General features: G+C 40.9%; 1 protein-coding gene across 4 annotated transcripts in view; it reads left to right on the forward strand.

The window, feature by feature from the left end:
* Positions 1 to 10,171, forward strand: part of PRKAG2 (protein kinase AMP-activated non-catalytic subunit gamma 2) — a 443,517-nt gene that overhangs the window by 50,096 nt on the left and 383,250 nt on the right. The window lies entirely within an intron of this gene.

Raw genomic sequence — 10,171 nt, forward strand, 5'->3', positions numbered from 1 at the left:
GGTTTAAATGAGTTTTCTTTTCTCTACCTTTGTCCTCCTCTACAACTTCACCGTATCTTCCTATTCATGAATGATAAGCCAGCACCTCCGAAGAGGCAAAGCCTGCCTTTGGACCTCTAGCCCCATTCCTTAGTCCTCCAAATGCCCCTACCTCCTCATCATGTCTTCCCCTCTCACTTGGACAAGCCTTCACCCCACTTCTGAAGAACTCTTCCTTTCTGCCATTAGTGGAAAGAATACTGGATTTTTGAGATTTGAGTTTGAAACTTGATCCTACAGCTTACTCATATAACTTCAGCCATATACTTTCTCCTCTCTGGGCCTTAGTTCCTTCATTTGTGAAATGAACTCATTGAACTTATTCTTTTGGTCTCAGAGGGGCAGAGCCAATAACAACAGGTAGAAGTGGCAAAGAAGAGGGAAAGATTTTCTGACAGTTCAAGATGGCCCCACGTGGAAAGGGTTGCCTGGGAAAGTGATGAATTCTCCCATCTTAGAGGTCTCCAAGTAGACTTAGCATGACCAGTTATAGGGTGTATTATAAACAGAGAGAACTTCTTTGGTGTGTGGATCAGACTGGATGTTCCACTCTGATTCTGGGATGTTTTGGTTCTGTGGATAAGAGCTCTAATGTTCCTCCTAGCTCTGAATCCCATAATCTCTTTAAATAAATTCCACTGATCTGTGTGGCCTTGCCCTCAGATACACTGCTAGATGAGTAGCTAGTCAGACAGGCTAATACAATTTGATTTGATAACTGTAGACTCAGAGACAGTAGCAACCAGGACCTTGGAAATCATCCAATGTAGGGGTTCTAAACTTAGCATCCTCGGACAAGGGGTCTAAGGATGTATTTCAGGGGGGGTCTGAGCTCAGATGGGAAAAAATTACATCTTTATTTTTACTAACTTCTAACTGAAATTTAGCATTTTCTCTAATTATAGATGTAGTCAGTAAAACATTATTCTGCCTTTACCAGATTGCTGTAGAAGTTAGTGACATCAAATACCTAATCAAATACCCTTATTTTGCAAGTGATGAAACTTAGATCCATAGAGGGGAAAGTGTCAGACCTTAGTCCAAGTCAGCAAGGTGGCCTTAGCTGTGTGATCTTGGCAAAGTCACTTAACTTTTCCATGCCTCAATTTCCTTATTCATAAGGTATGAGGATTAAACGAGATAATATTTGTGAGACACTTATACATAATAGATACTTAATAAATTCTTATCCTTTCTCCCCCCCCTTTTTTAACTTTTTTTTTTTGCAAGGCAATGGGGTTAAGTGGCTTGCCCAAGGCCACACAGCTAGGTAATTATTAAGTGTCTGAGGTCGGATTTGAACTCAGGTACTCCTGACTTCAGGGCCGGAGCTCTATCTACTTTGCCACCTAGCTGCCCCTCCCCTTCTTTTTTAAAAATAATACTTAACTTTTTCCAACTTACATGGAAGATAGTTTAGAACATTCATTTTTTTGGTAAGATTTTGAATTCCACAGTTTTTTTCCCTCTGTCCTTTCTCTCCTCCTTCCTCTTGACAGTGAGTAATCTGGTAATGGTTATACATGTACAACTATGTTAAACATGTTTCTATATTAGTCATGTCATGAAAGAAGAAGCAGAAAAAAATCCCTCCCCTTTCCTAAGGCCAGGGCCTTTTTTCATTCTTCCCAGAGATATGCTCATTTTTAACTGGGAGACTCCTGGGGATGTCATATCTCAACCCAAAGGAATGATTCTCTGATAAGGTATGTTTGTGTGTATGTGTGCATATGTATGTATTTATTTGTATTTGTCTATGTGTCTCTGTATGTAAATATTGTCAATATTTGGTCAGTTGGTAGAGGGCTTTGAGCAGTATTCCTCAAATTTCATTCTAATAGAGAAGGGCAACATTTTAGGGGTTGCTAAAAAGTGGGGAATGAATTGAAGGGAGGAAGGAGAGTATTTTTCAGGGATATGATAAGGATATGGGCAAAATAAGGTGAAAAGGTCCTCTTTCCTAACCAGGAATGAGGAGTAGAGGTCAAGTTTCCAGTGGGATAGAGATGGTGGCAGAGAAGGACTTTGGCTATGGTGGCTAATTTGGCAGAGGTTGGTCCTCTTTGCTTTTAAGGCCAACACTCTTAAAGCTACCCTACTGGTGCCAGGCCTTGGTTTCCTGGGAATGCTCTTTACTTATTTGCTAGAAACTGCTTTTTGAATTGACTAGAGGCTCTAGCCACTTTTCAATTGACTTAGGATGGCCCCTAGCCATGTTTAGTGTAGAATTTAGGGCTTCTGACCCACAGTCAAGTGCCCTTTTCAGACGTCTCAGACTCCCAAGTACTCCTGAATCCCTTTTGGATGGGTTCCCTGAGAGCTCCCTGCCCCCACATGCTTAACTCTGTTTAGAAAGTTGGCAGTGCCGATAGAAAATGTTCTCCATGTCATTCCTCCAAAAGCTCTCTAATGAAATATTCAGTTAAGCAAAAGCCATTTAAGGTCATAATCTGTGCAATGCCAGAGCAACAGGTTTGACTTGACCTTTCACTGAATTAATAACTAAATCAGCTGTTTCTAATAGTGTGTAGTCTTAGCCTGTGTTTTCTTTCTTAATTTAAAAATTATTTTAAGCTAAACATTTTAATATAAAAATTATTATAGAAATGTTTATTCTTCACATATAGTACAAAATGAAGATTAAAGGTGGTAAGGAGGAACTAGATGCCTTCTAAGAATTTAACTTATTGATGAGAGCCAATAGTTTATTTCCTGACTAGGAATCTTTGTTTTATCTGGCTTTTATTCCTTTCTTTTTTTAAAAACATGTATTAATCATGTATAACTATGTTGCTTGATAGAGAACTTCTATTGCTTTGTGTTTTTGAAGGAGTTGCTAACTACCTGTGTGACTTAACTTGGCCAGGAAAATTACTTTACCTTTCTCAGCCTCAATTTCTTCATCTCTATCTGAGGATTTGGCCTCTGAAGTCCTTTCTAACTTTTGATCTATGATTCCATCAAAAGTGGACTTGTAATTTCTCTTTTTCTTGGAAGTCTGTGGGTAGAATGTCTAAAAATGGACTAATTATTGCTCTCCCAGAACCTTCCTTTGAATATTCCACCCACTCAAGTCTACCTACAGTATCTCCTCTCTTTCACTATTAAATTTATTTTTTATTTTATTTCTTCCAGTTACATGCAAAGGTAATTTTCAACATTCATACATTTGGAAGTTTTTGACTTCTACATTTTTCTACCACCCTCCCTTCATTCTCTCTTCCCTGTGGTGGTGAACAGTCTGGAAAAAGTTGTACATGTACAATCGTGGTTTAACATATTTTCACATTTTACTTTTAAATTTAGCAGAGAGATTGGACATGAGATTTTTGCTGGCATAGAAAACTTTGGGTGAGAATTTACACTCTATCAATGCAATCTATCAATACGTCCTCTGAAATTTATAGTCTTTGAGATCGCTGAAGGGTTTGGTGGACTTGTCATGCAGTCAGTGTGTATCAGAGGAACTTGAACACAGGACTTCCTATTCTTCAAGTCCATCTCTTTTTTTTAATTTATTTTTTATTCTCATTTTGTACCAATGTTTTTCTTTACATTAATAAAATATACTTGTTTATAAGTAAGCAAAATACCCCTCCCCCCCATGAATATAGATAGACTTGCTTGGGCAAAAAAGTAAAGGGGGGAGAAAAAAAATTAAAATTAAAAAAATAATAGTAATAATTGTAGGTATGGTCAGGTGGTGCAATGGATGAAGCACCAGCCCTGGAGCCACGAGCACCCAAGTCCATATCCAGCCTCATAAACCCAATAATCACCCAGCCATGTGACATGCAAGCCACCCGATCCCCACTGCCCTGCAAAAACCAAAAAGAAGAAAAAAAAAAGACCCAAAATGAAATAAAATAGTAATAATAGTAGGGGTGGCTGGGTGGCAAACAGAGCATTGGCCCTTGAGCCAGGAGCACCTGGGTCCGAATCTGGCCCCAGACACCCAATGATCACCCTGCTATGTGGCCCCAGGCAGGCCACCCAGCCCCACTTGCCCTGCACCACCCCCCAAGTAATAATAACAAAAAAATGTTTCAGTCTTTGTTCCAACACCATCAACTCTGTTGTGAGTGGATCACATTCTTTATGATAAGTCCATCACAAAAGTTGCTTCCATATTTTTCCAACATTGCCATTGCTGATCGCAACTCCCTCCTTTCATATTTCTCCACTACCATGTACTATATTTTCTCTCTCCTTTCACTCTGACTCTGCTGTAGGGTTGCTGAGTGGTGCAGCAGACAGATCCCTGGTCCTGGGGCCAAGAAGCCCTGAGCCCCCATACCACCCCTTAGGCCCAGAATCGACCTGGCCCTATGGTCCTGGGCAGGCCATCCAATCCCAGCCCCTTGCAAGAAGTAAAAAAAGAAAATGTGTTATATCTGACCACTGTCCCCCCATGGTCCATCCTCTCCTCCTTTATTCCCATCCCCACCCCTTCCCCCTGATCCCCCCTCCTTCTTACTCCAGTTGTCTATACCCCATTGAGTATATTTGCTGTTTCCTCTCCTAGCCATCTCTGATGAGAGCAAAGGTTCCCTCATTCCCCCTTGCCTCCCCCCTTCCATATCATTGCAATAGCTCATTGTAATAAAAAAAAAATCTTATTATGTGAAATATCTTGGCCTATTTCCCCTCTCCTTTTTCTTTCTCCCATTCCATTTCCCTTTTTTTCTTATTGACTCCATTTTTACACCATATTTTATCTTCAAATTCAGCTTTCTCCTGTGCTTCAACTATAAAAGCTCCCTCTACCTGCTCTATTAACTGAGATGGTTCATATGAATGTTATCAGTATCATTTTTCTATACATGCAGTTCATCCTCATTAAGTCCCTCATATTTCCCCCCTCTCCTCCAATCTCCATGCTTCACCTGAGTCCTGTATCTGAAGATCAAACCTTCTGTTCAGCTCTGGCCATTCCAAAAGGAACCTTTGAAATTCCCCTGGTTCATTGAAAGTCCATCTTTTTCCCTGGAAGAGGACATTCAGCCTTTCTGGGTAGTTCATTCTTGGCTGCATTCTAAGCTCTTTTGCCTTCCAGTATATTGTATTCCAAGCCCTATGAGCTTCCAATGTAGTTGCTGCTAAGTCCTGTGTGATCCTGACTGCAGCTCCACAATATTTGAACTGTGTCCTTCTGGCTGCTTGTAATATTTTCTCTTTGACTTGGGAGTTCTGGAACTTGGCTATAATATTCCTGGGGGTTGGTTTTTTGGGATCTCTTTCTCGGGGGGATCGGTGGATTCTCTCCATTTCTATTTTGCCCTCTACTTCTAGAATATCAGGGCAATTTTCCTGTAGTAATTCTTTGAAAATGATGTCAAGGCTCTTTTTCTGATTATGACTTTCAGGTATTCCAGTAATTTTCAAATTATCTTTCCTAAGTCTGTTTTCCACATCAGTTGTTTTTTCAATGAGATATTTCACATTTTATTCTAATTTTTCATTTTTTTGGTTTTGAAGTATTGACACCTGATTTCTGGTAAATTCATCAATCTCCCTGAATTCTATTCTTTGTCTGAAGGATTTATTCTCCTCAGAGAGTTTTCTTATCTCTTTTTCCATCTGGCCAATTTTGCTTTTTAAAGTATTCTTCTCCTCAATAACTTTTTGAACTGTTTTATCCATTTGACCTAAGCTGTTTTTTAGCATGCTATTTTCTTCAGCATTTTTTTGGATTTCCTTGACTAAGCTGCTGACTTCATTTTTATGTTTTTCCTGCATCTCTCTCCTTTCTTTTCCCGGTTTTTCTTCTAACTCCCTCATTTGATTTTCAAAGTCTTTTTTGAGCTCTGTCATAGCCTGAGCCCAATTTCTGTTTTTCTTGGAGTCTTTAGATGCAGGAGCTTGTGCTTCCTCATCTTCAGACTGAGTATTTTGATCCTTCTTGGGCTCATTTGCAAAATATTTCTCAATGGTCTTCCTCTTGTTTCTTTGTTCATTTTCCCAGCCTAAGCCTGTTTTTTTGGGGTGCTTCCTGAGCTTTTGGGACACTCCCACAAGGGTCTCAGTGTGTGAGGTTCTGTCCTCCCTCCTGGTCTGTGAATGACCATAAGCGCCCCCCTTTGCCATGGGGCTGAGGTGGGGGGGGGGGGCCCTGCTGTTCTGTGGGGGGGGCCTAGACTGCGATCAGGATCTGAATGTGGTCAGAGCTCCAGAGTCCTGTTCCAGGGGCAGAGGACAGAGCTCTGCAATCTCTCTCTTCACTCCCCTGCCTCAGCTCAATGGGCTCATGCCCTGGGGGCTCCTGCTTACTGGCTCCACCTGCTTCTGTTTTGAGTCTAGGCTGCTGAAAGACCAGGCTGCTGGCTGTGTGTCCTGAGGGCTGGGCTCCACGTGCTTGCTCTGGCAGAGGTCCTCCGCTGTTCTCCCACTTTGTGCCCGGTGCTCCCCGGGGTGCAGCTCAGGAGACTCCCCCGCTGCTGTGAGCTGAGGCTCCCAGCGCCCTGGGGCTGCCTCCGGGAGGCTTAAGTTCTTTGGCTCTGGCGGGCCACCCCTCTGGCGGGCCGCCCCTCCAGCCCCGGGGAGCAGAACCTTTCTGCTCTTTTCCAGGTTACCTTGAGTAGGAGGACTGCCTCACTGGGTCCCTTTGTGGGTTCTGTCTCTTGAAAGTTTAGTTAGAGTCCTTAGTTTATGAGTTTTTATCAGAGAGCTCCTAAGACTCAATCCCTTCATGTTGCCATCTTGGCTCCGCCCCCCCCCCCCCCAGTCCATCTCTTTATTTACTTACACTGTCGTATTTCTCAAATTTAGAAAGACCTGTCAATATTCATTGTCTTCAGTTCTTCACCATCAATCCCCTGCTGTTTATCTTATGTTCCCACTACTGCAGTAGATTTCTCCAAGAATAACCCCATAATTACCAAATAAGTTGTTTTTTGTTCCCATTCCTCCTTAAACTTTGTGTTAGTTATTCTCTGCTGTGATAGTTTCTCCCTTTCTCCCTTTTCTTCTGTAGCACTGCAATTTCCCCTTCACTGAGAAAAACACAATTCAGTGAAGAGTTTGACTTAGATGACTTCATAGCTCTCTTCCAAATCTTAGATTTTATGAATTTTTTATGTTTAAAACTGCATTCATCATCCTTTCTTCCTAGTCTCTCTTTTTCTGCTAAGGGTCCCATCATCATCCAGTTTAGCCATGCTCTAAAAACTTGGAGTCATCTTTTACTTTTTCCTCATTTCCAGTCACTCAGTCCTAGCAATTCTTTTTCTAGATAAAGAGATCTCTTGCATTTTCCTCTTCCTTAGCCCTCCCATTGTCACTAGCCTAGTTTGTGTTGTTTACTTGGCTGAGAATAGCTTCCTAACTAGTTTTCCTGCTTATATACTCAATATTTTGTTATTCAATCTCTTGTTCACACTGCTGCCAAAATTTTTTTTTTTCTGTTCATGTCATTCTCCTTTTTTCTGGGGCCATCTCCAGTTGTCTTGATCTATATCTTTCCATTGAACCCAGTGGAGATAGTGAATCTAGTGACTCTACACTTTCCTCCCTCATTTAATCCAATTCACTTGCAAGTCAATGGCATCACCTATTCTGATGTCATGGTCCTCTTTGAGAATGAAGGGCAAGCAGCAAAACATTCATGACTCCCTTATTGCTTCTGGGATGAAATAAAAATTCCTTAGTGTGAAATTAAGCATGGTCATTATTTGACTCCAACTTATGTCCCTTCCCAGTCTAATTTTACTCTATTTCCCTTCATATAGTTTCTAGTTTAGCCAAACTGTCTTTTGGCCTGTGCTCTCCTGCCACCTTGCAAATTGGCACAAGTTGTCCCACAGGCCTAGAATTCTTTCCCTCTTTATCTTCACTTATCAATATCCTTTTTTTTCCCTCCACAAGGCCCAGGTCAGGTGCATAATCTCTGACCCTTCTTGCTGAAAAAATATCTTCTCAATTTTTTAATAGTATTTTGTTTAGAACTTTTTAATTCTTATTTACTATCTTGTATCACATTTGTGTGTATGTGTGTGTGTGTGTGTGTGTTTTACATTAGATTATAAACTTCCTGATAGTATGGACTGTATGGTTTTTCATAAATGCTTAATATGGATTTATTGGATTTGTTCAGTTGAATTACTTGAAACCAGAGTAGAGTAGGGACATGTTTCTGATGTGCTTCAGTAAAGGCAATGTGGGGAAACGTAATTTACTTTGAGTTGGAATTTAAGGAGACCTGATATATAATCTCCAGCTCCTTCATGATCTAATGAAGGTTTTAGAAAGATTTGTGCCTCAGTTTCCTCATCTAACAAATGAGATAATCATCCCTATCCCATGGGATTGTTGTAAGGATTCTATAAAAAAAAAGTTTGACCCACATGGAGAGTTATATAAAGGGAAAGGATAATTTTTATTTCAACTGCAGAGAGTTAGAAGAGAACTTGGTCAGAATGAGAGTCATCCTGTTATAGGGGGAAAATGGCACTAGACAAGTTCTGGGTTCTTCTGGTTCTGACTAGATGTATGATCTGGGACAAGTCAAGTTATTTCTCTGGACCTCAGTCTTGTCTGGGAAATGGGGGGGGGGTGATAATCAACAAGCACTCAGTGAATAGAATCTTGGTTCTGTAGTCAGCAAGATTCCTCTTCTTGAGTTCCACTCTGGCGTCAGATTCTTTATGGAACTATGTGTCCTTGAGCAAGTTAACTTTTGCCTTAGTTTCCTCATCTGTAAAATGAGCTGGAGAAGGAAATAAGAAACCAAGAAAACCCCAAAAGGACTCACAGAGAGTCACATATGACTGAAATTACTGAATAAAAATAACAACATATCATGGTCTGTCTGCACTAAGTCCTGAGGATACAAGATACAAATACAACAGTACCTGCCCTCAAAGAGCTTATATTCTAATGGAGGAAAATAAGAATAAATACAAAATAAATGGTTTGGGGAGGGAGGAGAGTAGCACCAGGGGATGATGTGGGAGATTGATCTGAATTTTGAAGAGAGTATATTCAGGCTAGCTTATGGGGGTGTGCATGTGAGGCATCACACATAGACATCTCTGTAGAGTATATATGGAGGTGATTGTGCCAAACAGAGCAGTTTATATTTGATGGAAGGGGTTCAGGGGGGGAGCGTAGGGCTGGAGTTTATTGAGTAGGAGGAAGTGAATTGGCCAGATTTGTGATTTTGAAAGTCACTTTGGCAACTCTGTGGAGAGAATACCTTGGATTAAGGAGAGATTGAAGTAGGAAGACCAAAAAAAGGAAGCAGTAGTACAAAAAGGAGGTGAAAATCTTGGCCAGGTTAGACTCTGTAAGAGGAAAGATGTTTTTGAAGTGTCTAGTAACAAGAAAGTGATTGATTATTTGAAGTGAGTGAGTGCAAGAAATCAGTGATGACACTGAGATTGTTAACTTGGGTAACTGTAAGGAGATTGATGCTTTTGATAGAAATAGGGAAGTTTGGAAAAAGGATAGGTGGGAATGGCTAGGTGACACAGTGGATAGAGCACTGGCCCTGGAGTCAGGAGTACCTGAGTTCAAATCCAGCCTCAGACACTTAATAATTACCTAGCTGTGTGGCCTTGAGCAAGCCACTTAACCCATTTGCCTTGCAAAAAAAAAAAAAACCTAAAAAGAAAAAGGATGGGTGAGGGAAGAAGATAATGAGTTTTGTTTTGGATATGTTGAATGAGTTTGGTTCACCCAATTTGAAATATCCAGTAACCAACTGGTGTCAGGGGATTAGAACTTGGGAGAAGGACTAAAACTGGAAATATAGATAGGGGTCATCCAGTTTGAAATATCCAGTAACCTGCTGGTGATGAGGGACTAGCGCTTGGGAGAGGGACTAGAACCAGAAATATAGATCTGGCAGTCATCTCCATGGAAAGGGTAATTGAATGAATCCATGGGAGCTAAAGAAGAGAGGGGGAGGGAGAGAAAGAGGGAAAGGGAAGAAAAACAATAAAAAAGATAAGGGCCTAGAAAAAGAGTGGAGCTTGGAGGATATCTAGATAGTAGGCATAATGTGGATGAAGATTGAGTGAAAGACTCTGAGATAGAGTGGTCAGAGGAAGACTACCAAGAAAGAAGCCCAGAGTATCCATAAGGAAAGGGTGAGCACTGGTGCAAAGATGAGTTAGAGGTCAAAGATGATGAT

The sequence above is a fragment of the Macrotis lagotis genome, chromosome 7, assembly GCF_037893015.1.
Source record: "Macrotis lagotis isolate mMagLag1 chromosome 7, bilby.v1.9.chrom.fasta, whole genome shotgun sequence".
NCBI classification, from domain to species: Eukaryota; Metazoa; Chordata; class Mammalia; order Peramelemorphia; family Peramelidae; genus Macrotis; species Macrotis lagotis.